Genomic DNA, 22,346 nt, shown 5'->3' with positions numbered 1-22,346 from the left:
AAGTAAATTATAGCCTTGAATCAGGAAAATGTAAATTGTAGGCCCTTTACAATTATACTCAGGGCCGAATGTTGCCAATAAATGAATCCCTTGTGGAAAAAAAATCTTTCATAAAGCAAGCAATAAGTTTTTATTGGTGCCTACCAGGACTGTTGGGAACTATTATGAACAAAAGCATTTACTGTACGTCTTTTATAATACAAACTATCATCTAGTACCACAAACACAGGTCACAGTGAGGTGCACCAGTCTCCATTATCAGGAATGGCTTACATTAAGTTACATAACGGGGGAAATGGCAAAATTGGTAATACAATTACATAGTAGGTCTCTCAGAGAAGCAAAGCAATGCCAAATGAATGCTCTTTTCAAATGACTGATTCCTAAGGAATGACTAATATGTCTACTCAAATTCCGTTATAATAAAGCAATGGTCACTTTCTGCAGACTCTGCCACTCAACCTTAAATTCAAACCAATAATAACACAGTAGATTTTCCTTTAACTATGATTTTCACTAAGATAACCAAGGAACTGTTTCATTTTAAAACAACAGCCTGGACCCCATCCTACCTTTCCAAGTTTTCAAAAGGCCACTGAAGAGGTCACACCACGGTAGGTATGATTTTATTTTAGGTAAAGTTGCTCAGCAGGAGCTCAGACCTTAAAATTATCAGAGCTTTGAACTTTGCCCTACACAGAATACCCACCAGTGTGATTTGTAAGTTCGTGCTGTTGCCTGGCATTAAGTTAATGTATAACAACAAATACACATGAGAGAGAGAAAAATCAACAAGTTAAATATAGAAAAACCCAAACTGGCAACAACAAGAAGAAAACAGTAAACTTTGCAAGTTGGTTGCCCCCATCTGTATACTTCCTCCCCATTTTCCCAAAGATGTGAGGACATTTGTTTGTGACTAAGCGGTTAATGAACCAAGGATCACCAGGCCCACCTCTGATTTTCCTTTCATGAGAAAAGCAGTCTGACTACTTGGGTTCTGATAGGACCAAAAATTCTTCCCAGCGAATTTTCTATGTGAAATTTCAACATCCAAATGAGTTTCATATTGATGTCTCAAAATAAGCCATTCTCAGAAAGCACTGACACCAGAGAGCTATTTATCTAAAATCAGTCATTCAAACATGGCAGTCAACACATGCCACACATAAAGGAGAGATCCACACTCTTTCCATAAGCAGCCTGAGGTGAACTCTGAAAATGGTTTAATATTCAGTTGACCCAAAAAACCCCCCAAAATCATTCAAATCAAGAGGTTCAATTCTTCGTGTTCACTTTAAGAACACCCATGAAACTGCCCAGGCATCAGGGGTATGCGTATCCAAAAAGCCACCGAGTACCTGAAGTAGGTCACTTTACAGAAGCAATGTGTGCCCTTCCATCGTTGTAATGGTCGGGGTGGGAGGTGTGTCCAAGCCAATCAGGGGGGCCGGACCCACGGTCAGTTGCCCAAAAGAGTTCTGAATTGTTGTGCATTACATGCTTAAAAATGCAGAGAGTGATGCTGAACTTAAGAGTTTAGGTGTAGACTGGTTATTGAGCTCCTCCAGGTGAACAAAGCTCCCAAGATGCGGCACAGAACTTAGAGAGCTTCTGGGTGGATTGACCCACATGGGCTCTCCCTGCCACACTGAGAGGATCCTTCCCGAGAAAGAGCAGGTGGTTCCTAAACCAGAAGAGAAGGTTGCACAGAAGAAAAAGGTAACCCAGGAGAAACCGAGGAAACAAAAACTAATGGCCTGGGAGTAAATTCAACATAACATAAATGCTAATAAAAATAAAAGGAAGAAGGAGAAGAAGAATAAATAATCTACAGAGCTCTAGTCTCTTCACTTTATGTTTCTTCTCACAATAATCCCATAAAGGAAATTAACTTTGAGTAACTTTTAGCAAGTCACTAATCTCACTGAGCTTTTCTCCTTTATACAGTGGGAGTAATAACGTCTGCTCAACGTGTGATGTACTGTAGGAAGCAAACCAGTGTATGGAAAACCTCGGTAGCACCATTTCAGAGCAAGCTTACATGATTATTTTTTAAAATCCCACAGAGCACAATCAGAATTAGAATGAATGCTCCAAATTTCTAACCCCAATGTACATAGGAATGCAGGTCGCCTCCCTTCCTCTGTCAGCTGAAAGATAAGGCCACTGTTAGCCAAAGGAGAATACATACACAAAGCAATGAAAGCCTTGATTTGGATCTCTATGAAAACTTTCCACATGGAAAGAATTCCAACTTTTGGACGTTATGCTTCCTTTGTGTACTAAGTTAAGGCATGATGATGCCCTCGTCAAATGTTTTCATTCTGCTGTCAAACTTGGTTTGCTTCAATGGCAGTTTCCCAAAGGGAAATAGTAAAGAATTATGTCTATCCTGAAGGAAATTTATATTCATTCTATCTGACTTACATTTAAAAAACTTATGTTCAATATATGTGATGTTTTAATTTAAAACATTTAGCACTCTGCGAAAACAAACTCAACATGCAAATGAAAGAGAGGTAGACGAAAAAATTTAGACTTCGTAAGAGACAAGTACCTGAGAGAGTACTGGAAATAACTCAAGAAAAGGCTTTAACCTAACTACTCTGAGGTGATGCACATATATAGCAATTTTTTTCTACCTTTTCTAGCAAGTTACCACGAATAAAGAACATATGTGAGTAGATATCTTTCTTCAGAAGCTTCATACACTCTGATCCCAAATGCAGCAATAAAAATAATGGTGCCTGCCATGAGCCACTAATCCATTGAGCACCAATGCTAACAATGCCATGATGTTGTGCAGTAGTTCCTTTGGGTTTTATTGGGTTTGTTTTAATGGACTAGACTTTGTTTAATAGGCCTGATTAATAAAGTAGAATAACTCAGTGAGTTTTCTAATGCTGATAAAATCTGCACAGCTAACTATATTTAACCCTATTGGAAACTCACAAATTACTAAAAATGAAGGTTTTTACAAAGTAATGGATATAGCTTAAGGTAAAATACATAACCATAAAATCATAGCCTCACAGCCTCGCTAATCTCACCTTTAAACCAAGGATGGTGGAAAAAGATCCTTCCCAACTCTAAGATTCTCAGCCTATCTAGAAACAGCTTTGCAACTCACCTAGCCAGGCCTCCTTCCCAATGCAGAATTCTTCCTAGAAAAAGGGGTGGAGATAAGGGGGAGGGGGAGGGAGAGGGAGAGGGAACGAGGGAAAATAAAACAAACCTTAAAGAGGACTTTTCCACAAGTAAATGAATAATGTAACTTTTCAATTAAACACTTATTGAATACTGAATATGATGACTACAATGAGCACAATTACTTATATTCAGCACTTACTAATAAATGCCAGGTCCTATGCTAAGTGCTTCTCACTGAGTATTTCTCTAAATCAGCGGTTCTCAACCTGTGGGTCGCGACCCCTTTGGGGGTCGAATGACCCTTTCACAGGGGTGGTCTAAGACCATCGGAAAACACATATAAAATGACATATTGTTTTTGTGATTAATCACTATGCTTTAATTATGTTCAATTTGTAACAATGAAAATACATCCTGCATATCAGATATTTACATTATGATTCATAACAGTAGCAAAATTACAGTTATGAAGTAGCAACGAACATAATTTTATGGTTGGGGCTCACCACAACATGAGGAACTGTATTAAAGGGTTGCAGCATTAGGAAGGTTGAGAACCACTGCTCTAAATCCTAGGAAGCGATATGCATCCCCGTGTGACAGATGAGGAGGTGGGGAAGTCACACAGCTAGTGAATGCCAAACTTGAGTCCAGACTGTCTGACTCTGGAACCCATGTTTTTAAGTACTTCCTTAAGCACTTATGGTCATGAAAAATTAGTCTTTCACAACAGTTTCCAAAGACATTCCAAAGAATTAATTCCTCTGTCAAGGAATTTAATTTAAAAATTTTCAGCTATTCAGTATTAAACAACATTGAAGACTTTGAAAAAATTTATCTATTATTTCAAATAAATGTTAGAACATGGTTAATACTAGATAAACATTAAATGTAAATATTTAAAAATTATTACTATCAGATTCATTTTTTTAAAAGGAGCTTAAGTCATTAATTATATTTCAGTGTACAAAGTATTGGAATAAATAATTTATAGATTTTATTTTAATCCTCACGCTAATTTCCATGTTATATATGAGAGAACAGACTGAGGGGAAGAAGTATTTACATCAAAGAGCCAAGACTGGAACCCAGGAATACTGTCTCCCAAATTCTCTTTTAACTATACTTCAATCTATGTTTAAAATAGTGTACAGTCATGTGGGAATGTATATATATATATATATATATACACACACACACACTTATAAATACTAGAAAATCTTGAAAAAAGAATTTTTTCAGAGTCTTTATGTAATTAGATAAAATGTTCCACTTCTACTTACTGCAATGTGATCGCTATTTCAGTATAATGGATGAAGTTAAAAGTCCCTGTCCTCAAAAAGTTCATATTCAATGCAGTAGACCGAAACACTGCAGATTAAAACAAACACAAGTGAGTGTGCTAAAGGGACTTAGAACTGAGAGATGTTCAGGAGTAAAAGCAACTTCACAGGCAAGAGTAATCAGAGAAAGCTTCACAAGAGTTAGGATCCAACTATATGGGCCATGAAAGATGGAAAAGTTAGAATGATGAAAAGTTAGAATGATAAGGGGAAGGCATTTTTAAAAATGGTTTCGTTGGTCCTTTATTCTTTGCAAAATCTTTCAAACAGAATAGGAGGGAACGCTAACATACTTATTCTATAAGAACTGCATTATTCTCAAAACAAAACTGAAAGAAGACATTACAAGAGTAGAAAACCACAGATTAATTTATTCCTTCCCCTGGCTGGCCTCACCCCCTGGTTGAACTCCTGGTTGGAGGGACAATTTGCATACTATGCTTTTATTATATAGGATATGCAAAACTCCTAAACAAAATGGTAGTAAACCAAATATACCAACATATAAAAATAATTACAGCCCAACAGGCATGGCTCAGTGATTGAGTGTTGACCATTGAACTAGGAGGTCACGTTTCGATTCCCAGTCAGGGCACATGCCTGGGTTGCAGGGCTTGATCCCCAGTGTGGCAGCATGCAGGAGGCAGCTGATGAGTGATTCTCTCTCATCATTGATGTTTCTCTCCCTCTCCCTTCCTCTCTGAAAGCATTAAAAATATTTTTTTGAATAATAATCTATATATATAAAAGCCTAATATGCTAAGTGTCTGACTGTTCGACCATTCGACCAGTCGCCATGACACACACTGACCACCAGGGGGCAGACGCTCCAACCAGTAGGTTAGCTTGTTGTTGGGGTCTGACCGATTGGGACTGGGCAGGATGGGCCGGACACACCCTGGAGCCCTCCTGCAGTCCCTCCCTGGCCAACCAGCCCCAATCAGCCCTGATCGGGACTGGGTGAGATAGGCTGCACACACCCGGAGCCAATCTTCCATGGTCCTTCTCCAGCCGGCCAATCTCCCACGGTTCTTCCCCAGCCTCTAAAATATTTCTTCTAATTAATTTCCTTTCAATGTGCACAAATCCATGCACCGGGCCTCTAGTAATAATTATAATTACACACCACAACCAAATGGTATTTTCCCAGAAATTCAAGGCTGGTTAAACATTCAAAAATTATTCAGTGTAATACACCATATAAGTAAAGGACAATTAACACATGATCATCTCAATAGAAATGAAAAAATGTTTGAAAAATTAACTCCCTTCCCTGCTAAAAACACTCAACATATGAGGAGTGGAAGGGAACTTCCTCAACCTGATAAAAAGCATCAACAAAAAACCCCACAGTTAACATATACTTAATAGTGCAAGACTAGACGCTTCCACGCCAAGATCAAATATCAGATAGGATCTCTGCTGTCATCACTAGCCAGAGCAGCCAGGCAAGAAAGTGAAATAAAAGGCATCTAGATTGGCAAGGAAAAACTAAAACTATCTCAAATTCCAAATGACATGATCTTATATGTATAATGTCCTAAGTAAGGATAACACTAAGAAAACTACTGGACTAATAAACAGTTTCAGAAAGGTTAAAGGATAAAAGATAAACATGGAAAAATAAATTTCATTTCTAGACAGTTGTAGTGAAAAACAAAAAGGAAATTAAAGACATTTTACTTACAATAGCATCAAAAAGAACAAAATACTTAGGAATAAATCTAATAAAAGAAACACAAAATTTATACTTTAAAATCATTGTTAAAAAAAACTGAACAAGCCATCAATAAATGGATCTATGGACTGGAAACTTAATACTGTTAAAAAGGCAATATATTCCAAATTAATCTATAGATCCAATGCAATTCCTATCAAAATTCCAGTTGAGCTCGGCTGGTATAGCTCAATGGTTGAGCATCAACCTGTGAACCAGGAGGTCACAGTTTGATTCCCAGTCAGGGCACATGCCTGGGTTGTGGGCTCGATCCCCACAAGGGGTTGCCCAGGAGGCAGCCAATCAATGATTCACTCTCATCACTGATGTTTCTCTCTCTCTCTCTCTCTCTCTCTCTCTCTCTCCTTCCTCTCTCTTTGAAATCAATAAAAACATATCCTATATAATAAAAGGCTAATACGCAAATCAACCAAATGGGGAACGACTGGTTGCTATGACACACACTGACCACCCACAGGGGGAGCGCTGCTTAGCCAGAAGAGGGGCTCATGGCTAGTGAGCACAGCAGCAGAGGCAGGAACCTCTCCTGCCTTCACAGAAGTGCTAAGTACCCCTCTGAGGATGTCCGCCTGCTTGCTTAGGGGAGCAGGCCTAAGCCAGCAGGCAGACATCCCCCGAGGGGTCCCAGACTGTGAGAGGGCGCCAGCCGGGCTAAGGAACCGCCCCTCCCCCCAGTGCATAAATGTTGTGCACTGGGCCTCTAGTTAAAAATAATAATAAAAACCTCTCAAAGTCTATATTCCTCCAACCTATCTTAAAAAAAAAAAGTTACCAATCAATTATATTTCAATAGAGCTGTTAAAGAAAGAAATTAGGCTAGATGCTTTGTTGTGGTGTCAATTCATTCTTAATCTAGACAGAAGGTGGTAGTAAGCAGGAATGATGCAGTATAAACTATTGGGTTATAACCTCAGCTCAGCCATTAGATAGAATGTGTAAGCTTGGGTCATTATTTAAACTTTCTGATCTTCAATTTGTGTGTCTTTCTTATAGGAATAGCTCCCTAACAAAGCATGGCACACAGTAAGCTCATTTATTATAGTACTTTGTTATTAGAAGTAGTATTAATAACTATATAAATGATGTCATAATTGTATAGTAAAAAAAAGCTCTTACTATAAAAAGACAGATACATCTTCCTTGGAAATATAAAAATGATCTCTAGTTATGGGGGGGAAAGGAGACATATGTAATACTTTCAATAATAAAGAATTTAAAAAAAAGATTTCTATTCCTGGCAGCCATATCATAATGGAGCTCGATAAATTGCTGTTAATTCAATAAGTATTTTAAGAGTGTGTTCATAAGTGGCAAGCATTGGCTTTCGGATTTAATTTCATAACACTCATACCTTGTTTGGCCTACAAAGGGAGTTTTTTAAAAACTGAATTCAGCCTTGACCGGTTTGGCTCAGTGGCTAGAGCATCAGCCTGTGGACTGAAGGGTCCCACGTTCGATTCCGGTCAAGGGCACATGTCTGGGTTGCGGGCTCGATCCCCGGGGGGGGGGGGGGGGGGGGGGCGGTGCAGAAAGCAGCTGACCAATGATTCTCTGTCATCACTGATGTTTTTATCTCTCTCTCCCTTCCTCTCTGAAAGCAATAAAAATATATTTTTTAAAAAAACTGAATTCATTTTCAATATTTAAGAATAGAGAGATTGTCTCTTAAAAATCCATGTTTTTAGATTCTCCTGGAAAATAAGAGAATTTGCTAACACTGGGCCATATTTCCTTGTAAAACTTATCGGCAGAACCTATGGAGCAACAATTTCCATCTAAACTGCTGAGTTCCTCTGTTACTTGCATAGCCCCAAAAAGCACAGCATTTTGCACCATCTGGGCTGTCACAGACTGGAGATACAAAGATAAATAAGCCACAGCTCTCAGTCTTATGGGACTCACAGACTAGCTGCAGATGATGGAAACAGCCATATGAAACTGGTGGGGGTCACAATTTTCAACCCAATTCATTTTATACAGAGGGAAAGAATAAGGTTCAAAGACGTTATCTGACTTATCTAAGGCAAACCACATCAGCCAGACTAACTGATATATGCTTGAATTATTATAAAAGTATTTGATCCTTTTCTTCCAGTTATCTAATAATAACTTAATGTAACAGATACACGTTATGGTGAATGGAAGTAGTTTTCATGTCCACCACACTTTGATTGATTAAGAAATAATAAACACATTGAATAGACAGTATAATTTTCAACTTCTTTTTATACTAGAAAGAAAGGAGGAAGCTCATTAATAAAATGATATAAAATAAAGCAGTACCTTTGTTACCTGTTAATAATTAATAGCTTACCAACCAATCACCTATTAGTTATTTAGATATATGGAACTTCTTTAGAGAATTACCAGGCTCCATTTTCACAGAAAACAGTAATTAAATTAAACAGCCCCAGGGTGAAAGGAAGAAGACTAAGGACCATTCTAGGCCTCCTGCCAGGATCCTGTGTGCTTAATCTGTCCTTGGACTGGCCTGGCCCCAATCAAAGCGAATGGTTTTCTGGGAAAATAACAAGTTTTCATGATCTAAAAAGACAGATATTAAAGGGAAACTTTGATGTCATGGGGAAAAGAGCAAATACTATATGTAGCTGTATTTTCTCACTTTTTGTCGTGTTATGTGAAAAGCAATAGACCAAAGTCTTTGCTGCCCTTCTGAAATTATACCTGGTTAAACAGGTTAAACTAATGGTGTGTTTACAAGTCGACATGAAGTAACTTCAATATTGATACCAGTACAGGATCTGTTGGTATGAGGTTCAACATGACTTATGTAGCTATTCTTTATAAAGTTGAGTTGCTCTGGCTGGTTTGTCTCAGTGGTTACAGCATCGGCCTGGGGACCGAAGGGTTGTGGGTTCAATCCCAGTAAAGGGCACATACCTCAGTTGCAGGTTCCCCAGCCCCAGTAGGGGTGAGTATGGGAGGCAACCAATCAACGTTTCTCTCTCTCTCTCTCTCTCTCTCTCTCTCCTTCTCCTCCTCCTCCTCCTCCTCCTCCTCCTCCTCCTCCTCTTCCTCCTCCTCCTCCTACCTCCTTCCACTCTCTCTGGAAACCAATGAAAAAAAAATTCTCAAGTAAGGATTAAAAAAAAAAAAGTTAAGTCATTGAAAAGACAATGTAAATAAATTTTCCAATATACATGGAAAAACATAAACATTAATATAAAGTTTAAGAAATATATATTTGGCCTCTATCTTTATAACAGTCAAACTTAAGAAGTATACCGGGAGCTGAACAAACACAGACCCCACTTCAGTGCCGGAGGAGACATGCAAGAAATGTCAGGTTTGGGATTGAAAGTGACTATGTGACCAGGTAATAAAACATAGTTTCCCTGCAAAGCACTTTGAATATTACTTTTCAAGGTTAAGCTGCAGCATCTGAAACTAAAATAATTTTCGAGGTTGAATTTTCTCTAGTAATCACTATGGAAGACACTGGGAGTCCTAGGTTTTTCTTGTGTGGAAGAATAAAAGATACTTAAGTCCATGACTCACATTTTTTTTATGTTTGTATTGATTTTTTTTTTTTTAAAGAGAGTGAGGAAGGGAAAGGAATAGAAAGATAGAAACATTGATGAGAGCGAAACATGGATTGGCTGCTTCCTGCACACGCTCTACTGGGGATTGAGCCTACAACTCAGGCATATGCCCTAACCTGGAATCCAACCGGGACCTCTCGGTTCATGGGTTGATGCACAACCATTGAGCCACACAGACAGGCCTCACTAGTTTATTTTTATATCCCTGGAGATGATAAGCACCATTTCTGAAATAGAGGAATTATTCAACTATTTTTTAGAATAATTAGCTTTTATATTAATAATCAATTTCTCGGCTCTTAACCTAATTAAAGTAGACTGAATAAATACTTAGTAAACAGAAAATTAGTTAACTCATAAATACTACTCAATAAGAAATAATCTAAACAACCTTGAAACATAACCTTTCCCTCCAGTCCTGGATGGCAAGTTTAACTACCTGACCACCGATTTTGAGACCAAGCTTGGTTTTCTTCAGACTTTGCAATTCTAAAAACGGTGGGACAAAATGGTCCTCTAGTACCTACATCTTCAATTGATATATAAATTCTACTCTCCTTGGTTGATCATCAAAATTTATCTGAATTGTCAGACTTTTTGTTGCCTTATTTTTGCCAGACAATAATAGCTTCAAATTCTCTGCCCTTCATTCCTCATCCCCATTTCTCCTACCAGAAAAAAAAGAAAGAAAACAAACAGAAAAACAAAAACTACCAATATCACCACAGCAAAATACTTCGTTTCAGGATTAACACCATCAACCAATAGGATCAGACAGTTACCTAACACTCCACCTACAGCAGCAGACTATACAATCTTTTGAGTACATGTGAAACATGTATCAAGATAGACAATATCCTGTGCCATTAAACCAACCTCAACAAATTTAAAAGAACTGAAATCATACAGAATGTAGTCTATCACCATAATGGAATAAACTAGAAATTAATAACAGAAAGATAACAGGAAAATCTCCATACACTTGAAAAATAAACAACACACTTCTAAATAATCCACAGAAGTCTAAAGGGAAATTTTAAAAGTACATTTATTTAACTGAATGAAAATGAAAAGGCAACATATCAAAATTAGTAGGGCACAACTAAAGCAGTGCTGAGGTTAATTTATAGCACGAAATGCATACATAACAAGAAACTTCTCAAATCAATAATCTAAGCTCCCACCTCAAGAACATAGAAAAAGAGCAAAATAAACCCAAAGCAAACAGAAGGAAGATAATAATAAAGGTAAGAGAAATTAAAAACAGAAAATGGGGGGGTGGGGAGTAAATTAAAGCAAGACTGGTTCTTTTAAAACATTGATACAACTTACTAACTTCTAACAATACCAATAAAAACAAAAGATATAAGTCACAAAATACCAGTATTAGGAATGAAACAAGGTATCACTATAGACCTGGCAGACATCAAAAGTATAAGGGAATACCATAAACAACTTTACAGACATAAAACTGACAACTTAGGTAAAATGAACCACTTCCTCATAAAATACAAACTACCAAAGCTCCCACAATATGAAATAGATAACATCCTCAGCCATTAATCATTAAGGAAATTGAATTTATAATTTCAAAGCTCCCAAAACAAGAAGTTTCCAGGCCCTGATAATCTCGCTAAAGATTTCCACCAAATGTTTGAAGAAGAATAAATATCAATTCTATTCTTTTCCAGAAAATAGGAGGAACACTTCTCTATTCATTTTATAAAGCTATTATTACCAGTCTGACCGGTGTGGCTGGGTTGGTTGCAGCCTTGTCCTGTACACTAAGAGGTGGCAGTTTGATTCCCTGTCAGGGCACATACCCAGGTTGTGGGTTGGTTGGGGCACATATGGGAGACATCCAATCAATGTTTCTCTCTCCCCCTTACTCTCTCTAAAGAAAAAAAACACACCACAAACCAATAAAGCTATTATTACCATGATACCAAAACCAGATAAAGATGGTATCAGAACAAAGTGCAGACCAATATAGACACAAAAATATTTAGCAAAATAAAATGGAATTAAGCAATATATAAAAACTAGAGGCCTGGTGCACGGATTCGTGCACCGGTGGGGTCCCTCAGTCTGACCTGTGCCCTCTCGCATCCGGGACCCCTCAGGGGATGTCAGAGGCTCAGTGCACGGATTTGGCCTGACCCCCACAGGCCAGGCCGAGGGACCCCACCGGTGCATGAATCCGTGCACTGGGCCTCTACTATGCATATAAGATCTTCAGTTAATCTCTTCCTGCCCTCCCCCCTACCCTTTTCCATCTAAGATTCATCAGTCTGTTCCATATTTCCATGCCTGTGTATTGAGCGTCTGCCCCTGTGGTCGGTGCGTGTCATAGCTACCAGTCGAACAGTAGAATGGTCACTTAGGCTTTTATATATATAGATAATTATACACATGACCAAGTGGTGTTTATTCCACTTAGGCTTATTCCAGGGATTGAAGACTGATTCACTATTTGAAAATTAATCAAATAATCCACCACATTAATAGGCTAAAAAAGAAAAATCACATATGATCATATCAATTGATACAAAAAAAAGATTTGATAAAATTCAACTCCCATTCATCATTAAAAAAGCTCTCAGAAATACAGAAATAGAGGGGAATCTCCTCAACTTGATAAGGAGCATCTACCAAAAGCCTACAGCTAACATTATATTTAATGACAAAAGATGGGATGCTTTACCCCCACCAAGATCAAGAACAAGAAGCAAGGACGTTTGCTCTCATTCTAGCAATGTAATGCTAGCACTAGCCAGTGCAATAAGCAAGAAAACAATAAAAGACATAAAGCTTGAAAAGGAAGAGATTAAGCCATCACTAATTTGCAGATGACATAATGTCTACATAGGAAATATCAAGGATTTTACCAAAAAACTCCTAGAATTAATGAATGAGATCTACAAAGTTGCAGGATACAAACTAAATATACAAAAAAAAAAAAAATTGTATATCTATGTCCAAGCAATGAACACATGGACACTGAAATTAAAAAGCCAATACCATTTCCAATTCTTAAAAATTAAGTGCTTAGGTATAAATCTCAGAAATAGTACAGGAATTACATGCTAAAAACTACACAATACTGATGAAAAAAATAGAGGACTACTATGTTTCCTGATCAGAAGATTCAACATAGTAAAGACATCAATTCTTTCCCAAATTCCAGCAAAAATTTTTGTAAATATACGATATTCTATAATTACTATAGAAAGGGAAGTGGCCAAGAACTGCTAAAATAATTTTGAAAAAGAAGAATAAAGTGAGATGATCAGTCTACTAATTTTAAGAGTTATGTATAACTATAGTAATCAAGGCTTGATATTGGCTGAGGAATGGACACAGCTCAATAAAACAGAAAAGAGAACTCAGGAACAGACCTACATAAGTATGCCAACGGATTTTTAACAAAGGTGCAAAAGCAACTGAATGGGAAAAAGTGTTAAAGCAATTAGACATTCATAGGCAAAAACAAACAAACAAACAAAAAACCATAACCTAACTCCCACACTTTATACAAAAATTAACTCAAATGGATCGTAGATTTAAATGTAAAATTTTGAGCTATGTAACTTATAGAAGGAAAAAAAATCTTCAGAATCCAGGGCTAGGCAAAGAGTTCTTAGACTTGACAGCAAAAGCATGATTCGTAAAAGGGAAAGTCAATAAATTGGACATCCTTAAAATAAAAAAACTTTTGTTCCTCAAAAGACCCTGTTAAGAGGCTGAATAAACAACTAGAGTCAGAGGACATATTTGCAAGCCAAGTATCTTTAAAAAGGACTATTATCTTCAGAGAAGTATGCTAAATGAAAAAGTCAATCCCAACATACCATACAATTCCAATTTTATAACATTTTTGGAATAAGAAAATTATATGAAGAAATAATTAGTGTTAACCAGAGATAAAGGAAGGAGGGCAGACAGGAGGGAAGAGAGTTTGGCTATAAAAGGACAATGTGAGGAATCTTATGGTGATGGAAATGTGTCTTCACTAGATCAATATCAATGTCCTAGTTGTGATACTCTACTACTATATCATGTAAATATCATTGTGCTAATCCTGCATGTGCATCTACAACTGTCAATCTACCACTACTAAAATATAGTTTAATAAAAATTAATAAACCAGAATTTTAAACTCTTCATGACACAGTTATATGTATACTGTCTTAACACTCAAATCCCCACTCTCTTTTGCCAATTCTTGCCTCTTCTGTGACAGATGTTGACTTTTACCAACATTACTCCAGCTAATTAAATCAGTCTACATACACAGCATTGCTGTGTCTTATACCAGGACTGAGGTATGCCTTTAAACTGGAAGTTCAAAATTATGTTAAAGAGAACTTCTCTTGATATCCAAACCTCACAAATGATAGAGATACATTCAGTAATAGAACCTAGGGCTTAGTGCCAGAAGTCTGTCTGAATTCCAGGGCTGATTACCCAGTCATGCACCAGCAAACATGTGTGGCTCCTCCCTATTAGGTCATTGATAATTATCATCCATCTATATCACTTCCTTTGAAACCATTCACCTAAGTCTTGGAACATTCCCACGGTTATCTGCCTCAGACTGTGGGAGAAGTAGGATGCACTGTAATTCTAAGACCATGCGTGAGCTACATCAGCGGCACAGCCTTCCCAGCTCAATTCTGTGCTGTCAGATCTGCTCTGCAGGTTCTGAGATAAAAGCCACCACTTCACCAACTTCCTCTGCCTCTTGCCAAATGGCAGCATGACTACATGAGGCAGACAGTAGGCAATGCTTTCAAGTGGCTCTGCCCTCACATGGCACAACAGCCACTTCCCGGGAAATCTGAAACCACCCAGAGAATGAGTGGATCCTGACAAAGTCTGAATTCCTCACTTTTTCGAAGTGGTAGCTATGGGGTCCCCCCAATGAGGAAACATCTTCCAACTAAAAACCCGTGAGCAATGTGTTCCAAGCTAATTCTTTCTGAATCCTGCAGCAATGAGTTCGTACAAGGAAAAGAAAGACTCAATAACCAGGCACATGTAATATCTGGTCACTGCATGATCCAGTTCTCTTTAAAACAATCACAGAGTAATACAATCATGGGCTTTAGAGAGTTTTGTTTTGTTTTGTTTCGTTTTAAATCCTTTGTCAATAATGACTAAAGTGCTTCCCAGTCTTTTCAGTTGACCTGGAAGTGCACAGAAGGCAGCTGTCCAAGTTCAGAAGGACAAGGGCCCAGGCGCCCTCCTGCTGAACCAGGCCTCCTTGCACAATGTTCTGTTTATCCCAGGCTGATGCGCACAGATACCCACTATCTTTATCTTGAAGGAAAGTGTTCCAATTAGCACTAGGTGTTCTTGAAAATCCGCAACCCGAGAAAAACAGATGTATTGTGTAGAGAGTAAGACCTGGCGTCTACAGAGAACTTTCTAGGAAAGCCTAGAAAACCGTCCTGTCCTGCTGCAACAGGCGTTTCCTTCTTCCTTCAGACTCCCCATCCCAGCAGAAAACAAAAACAAGAGATTAGTAGGATCCACCCACAAAAGTAAAAAGGATATTAGACTCCTATAGCAGGAAATCAACAAAAATGTTATCATCTACTTGAACAATTTAAATTCAGTCATCCAGCATGCTCTGAAACATAATAAGCCACGGTGCTTTAGAATAATTGTTGCATGGGGTTTGACTTAATTAATCTCAGCAGGTTTGAAAATAGCCTGTGTGATAAACTTCCCTCGGATGCATGAGTATGAAAATGAAAGCTGGCCTGCCAAATCAGATATAGTCAGGCAGTGGCAGCAGGACCACAGGGTTTGACCTATCCACCTGCAAGCATTGACCTTGGAATGCTAGAGTGTTCTCACTTCCGTTTACTGCTTGAAGGCTTTAGGATCAGCACCCATTCAGGGTAAGCAGGCACTTTGTATAAGGGGTGTGATTAGAAATAAGATTAGGAAAAGCAGAAAGAGTTCTTGCTTCCTCCTACGAGAGTCCCTCTATATCAGCAGGAAGGCAGACAGCATTCCCTGAGCCCTAGTATTTTTCCTAATTTTGGTTGGAGCCACAAGAAGCACAGATGGTCTGCAGGCAGATCAGCAGACAGGGACTGATGGAGCACACGTACCCTCTCACTTCTCCTGGGCCCCACCACGTGGAAGCAGAAGATTCTAGCCTAGAACGAAAAGTCTACAGGAGGTTAACCTTCATCAGTCTCCTCCCATCCAACAGAGATCAAATAAGAGAAGGTGAGACTAGCAGGGGAAGAGATGAGGTAAGCACTGCCTGGATTACTGTCGAGACTGGACATTGCAAGCATGTGCCAAGCAACAGTGTCTCACCTGACCAGACCGCGTCTGTGTTTATGAGCAAATGGTCTGTCCCTTCATCTCAATGAGCATCATCATTATCTATAAGCCAACATGACTTGCACCAGCTGGACACATGGCATCTCAAGAGCTGAGTCTGAGATGGTGTTATGCCTTCAGATGGCTCAACACTCAGCAGCTGCTTAGACCAATGTTCGCTGGTGAGGACAGCAGTTGGAAATACGACTATAACCCCGAGTCATCCTGATTCCATAGCTTCAAGTTTATAATTCAGTCTTCTTACACCTTGCCATGACTTGTCATTGAAAACTAAATGTTTAAAGAAGCTGCCACTTTTTTTAATTTTTATTTTTATACTTACCTGCAGGCATGTATACTGATTTTAGAGCAGCGGTTCTCAACCTGTGTGTCACGACCCCTTTGGCGGTCGAACGACCCTTTCACAGGGGTCACCTAAGACCATCCTACATATCAGATATTTACATGACGATTCATAACAGTAGCAACATTACAGTTATGAAGTAGCAACGAAAATAATTTTATGGTTGGGTCACAACATGAGAAACTGAATTTAAAGGGCCAGAAGGTTGAGAACCACTGTTTTAGAGAGAGAGGAAGGGAGGGAGAGAGGGAGAAAGAGAAAAACATCAACATGAGAGAAAAACATCGGCTGGCTGCCTCCTTTACATGCCCCGACCAAGAATCGAACCTACAACCCAGGTATGTGCCCTGACCAGGAACCTTTTTGGTATACAGGATGAGACTCCAACCAGCTGAGCCACCCAACCAGGGCACTGCCGTTTTCTTATTCAGAATTCCACTGTCTCATTTACTGAGTGAGGCCAGGAGTCTAAGACTCAACTCGTATTAGCATCTCATTCCATGTCATACTGATGTACAACAGAGCCTATCACTCTGCCTCCATCACACACACACACTCACTCTGCCTCCATCACACACACACACACACACACTCACACACTCACTCTGCCTCCATCACACACACACACACACACACACTCACACACACACACACACTCTGCCTCCATCACACACACACACACACACACACACACACTCTGCCTCCATCACACACACACACACACACACACACACACACCAATAGATCATGGCCAAGCAATGGAGCTGGAGCAAAACAGAGGAAAGTGCCCAACCCTGTTTTGGGAAGTGTAGCACACCCCGGTTCTGGCAGAGTGGCCTAAGGACACAGAGAGAGACACTCTAATGCCAGAGCTGACCTCGACTTGGTAAAACAAGTAGGCTGTTCAGTAAGATGAGCCAAGCAATCCACTCTGGGGAGTTTAGATTTGTGTCAGAAAAGTGAAAGGTAGAAAAAGCATAGAAAGCAGGTCTGGCAGATCTTAAAACATACCATTTTAAAGATTATTGTGCTTCCTTTTCTTAATGTATTTTCAATTATTTGTTAATTTTAAAAATTGAAATGCATTTTTAACGTTTATTTTAAATATATAATCCTTTTGAATATATATTATTTTGAATGAGGGTCTGGGGGATGTTATTTCAGAAGGATCCATGGAACATTTAAGCAAAGGCAATTCCTTTGAAGGCCTGTATTTCTAAAGCCTATTCAGTCTGCGGTAGCGTGAGTGACAATGGTAAGAGCACACAATGGAGGCTAGTCTTTACCATAATACTGAGCCACTTGTGTACTGGCCATACAAAGTTCCCCAGTGGTAGATTTTCACTTTGTAAATGGGCAGCAGAACAAATATAGTGAATCAATTATTTCCATTTGCAACACACATTTAAATGTATGGGGCCGAACTAACAGCAAGCATCAGTTACTTGCAGGCCCTGCAGAGCAAAACACAAAACCAAAAACATCACCTCACTTTTCCACAGAAAGAGAATAAATCATAAACTTGAGGTAGGAATTCACCGATTTCTCCTTTATTTAATAATTTGGCCAAACTGTAGGACTGATTCTGGACTAAATCAAATTAGAAACCCCCGGCACTTAAACTGGATCACAGATTGCATTCTAAAGGTACTAACTGTGGATTACGTGCCTGGTCCCGGCCAAACTGGATTTTAATAACTTGTGGGGATATAATCGTTGCATGGGGGTTTGATTTAATTAATCTCAGTAGGGTTCAAAGAAGGCCCATGAAATCAACATGAAAAATGCCCTTCAGATGGCCTATTATTAAAGGTTGGGTGATTATGTCACCAAAAGAGACAAGTATAGAGAAGGCTGCAGCTACAAATTCAAACCAAAAGAAATATTTCATACATGCTGACAGAGAGACACACACACGTGAAAAGAAGGGGTAAAATTGCTTGCTCGGTGTTTGGTGCAAAGCAGGTGCTCATCAATACTTGTTGAATTCATAAAACAATGAATGAAGGTTGAATGAGTACGTGTGACAGGGCAAGGTATGCAAAAAGATTATACATTCTTTCCAATAACAGTTAGAATATGCAATTTATAACATGATGAATTTAGATTTTTAAAAGATAGATCAGGTGCCAAACAAAGAGAGACCAGGCCGAGGGATGTACTGTGTATTTGAAAATTAGCATTTAGGTACAATAACAGACTAGAGCAGGTACAGAATCCTAGGGCGCCCAACTCCTACCCCATTCCCATCCACACTGTGAAGCATTCAGACATCACGATTTTAGAACCTGGTTATATTCCACAAATTCAACTGTTTACTGTCAGAGCTAGGGAACAGGTGCCTGGTGCCGGGAAGGCCAGCCTGGTGTGGGAGAAGGGGGTCTGTGTGCTGTTTATGGCATGATCTTCTGCATCTTTGCATAGAGAATCAGATATGGAGAGCTACCACATTAGGGCTCTTTCACCTCCCAACTCTCACAAAAAAAAAGATGAAACCAGGAGATCTCCAAACCAACAGGCATTGAACAAGTGGCGCCACTTTCTCCTCCTCCCACCACCAAAACCATAAGAGCCTCCCCCCTTGGACTCAGTCTAAGCACTCACTATGTACCAGGCACTCTTCTAAGCATGTCACAAGAATCGACTCATTTCATCCTCTCACCAGCTCAGTGGTTCCCAAACTTCACTATGCCTGGAAAGATTTTAAAAATTCAATGCTGCCTGGCTGGCATGGCTCAGTGATTGAGCAATGACCTATGAACCAGAAGGTCACGGTTCAATTCCTGGTCAGGACACATGCCCGATTGTGGGCTCGATCCCCAGTTAAGGGTGTGCTCATGTTTCTGTCTCTCTTCCCTCTCTGAAATCAATAAAAATATATTTTTAAAAAATTAAACTTAAGAGATGGGTACTATTACTACCTACATTTTTTCAGATAAGCAACTGAGGCACAGAGAAGCTAATTTCTTCCCACAATCACACAGCTGGCAAGACACAGAGCTGCGATGTGAACCCGGGTTATTTGACTGCGGCCAAACACTAAGAAATCATGTCAGGTGGAGGTGTCGTCGAACTAATGTAAATTACTAGTATGTAATGAAATGAGTGGGGAGGGCAAAGAAATTGTGAGATGTGCACGGCGAGGAAGTACAAGAAGTGTGGATGGCTATCACCACAAGGAAGACCTTACCCAGCCCAACCAGCTAGGAACACAGTTACTGTTCTCTGAAAAGATTATCATGTCGCCACAGAGGGAGGGGCTGTTTAGGGTTCCTGGAAAGCTCACGTTCTAGAACAGCAGTTCTCACACTTCAGTGTGCATGGAAATCATGTGGAAGGCTGGTTAAAATAAAGATTCCTGGGCCCTAACCCCAAATTTCAAATTCAGTAAATCTGGGAGAGAGTCCTAGAATCTGCATTTCTAACAAGTCCCCAAGTGAGGCTGACTCAAAAGCACTGACAGGCACACTGTAACAGTCACGCAGGATGAGCTGGGAGTGGCAGCCACACACAGCTCTGGGAGGGTCCCTAGTCGCCAAGTCTCCGCACCTCTGCTTATCCTGTTCCCAGAGGGTGAAATGCCTCCCTCTGCCAGCTCCTTCCCCAACTTGCTCACTCCTGTTACCACTCAGCCTAAGCTGTAGTTAGCTCCTCCTCCAGGAAGCCTTCCTGGATCCTGGGCCTCCATGTGCTCCCCTAACACCCTACCCACACACCTGCTGTGCACTTCTCCCACCAGACAGGACTGTGACCTCCTCTTGGGGGCAGGGGCTGTTTCTGTTTACTTTCCACTCCGGCATCTAGCACAAGGCCGGGCACATAAAAGGTACACAGTAAGTGTGTACATATAAGCACTCCACCCCACCAGGAAGAGGAGAAACGGAGCAGATTTCTGAAGCAGAGGCTGCTTTTCTTTAGGCCATGGAGTCCCAATATATAAGTCAGATGTGCTTCAAAGTACAAATGTAAGTTGTTTGAGGACCGGGAACTCATTTTTCTCTGTATCTATCGTAAGGGTGACTACTAGCAAGTACTAGAGCCTAATCTCAGAAACTTGCTTAATGTGACTGAATTGCAATTTCAACTCTCAAGCACAAGACTGTTCACTGTTCTTGTTATACGGAACAATAATTTCTAATGAAAGACTGTGTCAAAGTTCCCATATTAGGAACACATTGCATTCCTGGCCTTCTGTCCCCTCTGCTGTAAGACAATAAAATCCTAGACTGCCCCCCTTGCCTTTGCACCTGCCCCAGATGGTAAGCGAAGGTCCCAGTGTCCTGTAGCCTGTCTCCCTCTGTGACACTTTCCAGACCTGTGTTCTATTTTTCTCCAGGGACAGCCTGTCAATCCCAGGAAACAGATTCTGCCTCAATGTTAATGGGGGCTGAGAGGAAAGGCCGCCCTCGCCCCAGGTTAGTTGTGCAGATTCCTCGTAGAGATCCCCAATCCCATGGCTGAATCCAGAGTGAGAAGGATGGGGGAGGGGTGGCAGGGGGCGGGGAGGTTCCCGTCTAGATCTGGAGGGCTAAAGTGGAAGATATTTTCAGTCCCTGGTAAACTTTCATTTCTTCCACAATGACAGAGTGGGCCTGCCACAGGAGAAACAGACAGAGGTTATTTCTGACCAGGAAACCAGGTTCTTTAAGGTTCTGGTTAGATGAGGTCACACTCCTATGTGCAAGACATTTGAACATCATGACCACAGAATGGGTCATTACCTGGGTCCAAAAATATTGACACCCTGACCACAGCAAATTCCCACAATCAAGTAGCAGAAGTATATGCCATTTTCATTCCATTCCTGGCATTGCCACAGCTCCCCGGGTGTTCTCCCAGTCGGAAAGCGCCACCCGCACCAGAAATGAGGCCGAGGGAGGACTGGCCCTGGAACTCCTGTGAGGCCTCGTGCTCACAGTGCCCGGCCCCTCCTCATGTCTCATTCCAGCAAGAAGGAATCATCTAGTATATAAAAGGCTCTGTGGGAACATTGCTCCCTGAAGGAGTGACAAGCTATAGAGCAGAGAGACACATGGAAGTGCATGGGTCTTCTGAGCCAGACAGCCCTATGTTCAAATCTCAGACTTCTCACTTACTGCGGTGCTCTGCCACAACATTCCTGAACCTCCATTCCTTCAACTGAAAGGAGAGCAGTGAAGCCTAACTTGCTCTTCTGTATAATGATTTTCATCTGAACCACAGAGTACAGACAATGCTTTGAGCAAATGTTTCCTCAGTGCTACCAAGGATGGTACAGAACCACCCATCTCATTCTAGGGGCATAAGAGTGAAGTTAATTACACACAACATATACCAGGGCACTGGGGTTTAATTCCGTCAAGAAAGGCTGATATGGGGTGAGATTAGCATCATGGGTAAACAACATCCCCCAGGTTCCCGGCGGGTTTCAGAAAGGGATTAAATAGACAGGCAGGAGCACAGCTGGGAATCAGGAGGGCACTGGTGGAGCCTGAGTCCAAGAGAAGGGGGCGGGCACAGCAGAGCCAGCACAGAATCAGCCACTAACCTGACAGGCTCTCCCCCTCACTGCTGTTTCATTTGAGATGCAGAGATGAAGAAAATCATGTAATCGCTTTGTACTAATGCACTTCTCTCCACAAATGGAAAATATAATTAAATATTACAGTTACTAATTTTCAAACTGCCATGTATTATATGATTTGCCTCTAGAAAGCACTGTACATTTGGTGTTCTTTCCTGGTGTTTTGGAAATAAAAATATTTCTTTTTAAAACATTTGACTTTATACATCTGTAGTTTATGGTTCCATTTATGCTATTACATGTATCAAAAGCAAACATTTTGTAAAACGTTTAGCTT

At 40.1% G+C, this 22,346-nt stretch overlaps 1 protein-coding gene across 5 annotated transcripts in view; it reads right to left on the bottom strand.

The window, feature by feature from the left end:
• SPATA13 (spermatogenesis associated 13) overlaps positions 1-22,346 on the bottom strand; it is a 357,606-nt gene that overhangs the window by 130,609 nt on the left and 204,651 nt on the right. Inside the window, exons 1-2 of one of the 5 annotated variants that reach the window (XM_070409464.1) lie at positions 4,437-4,489; positions 3,134-3,167 (exon numbers count right to left, since the gene is read on the bottom strand). The exons of the other annotated variants lie outside the window; for them this stretch is intronic. The gene's annotated coding sequence lies outside the window, so the exon portion shown is untranslated. Of the gene's footprint in view, positions 1-3,133; positions 3,168-4,436; positions 4,490-22,346 lie in introns of those variants that run through there. 5 annotated transcript variants of the gene reach the window in all.

This window comes from Myotis yumanensis, unplaced genomic scaffold (genome assembly GCF_028538775.1).
Source record: "Myotis yumanensis isolate MYYU_CA2020_CCGP unplaced genomic scaffold, mMyoYum1.0.hap1 SCAF_3, whole genome shotgun sequence".
Classification (NCBI taxonomy): domain Eukaryota; kingdom Metazoa; phylum Chordata; class Mammalia; order Chiroptera; family Vespertilionidae; genus Myotis; species Myotis yumanensis.
This window is presented reverse-complemented; position numbering and strand designations above follow the sequence as displayed.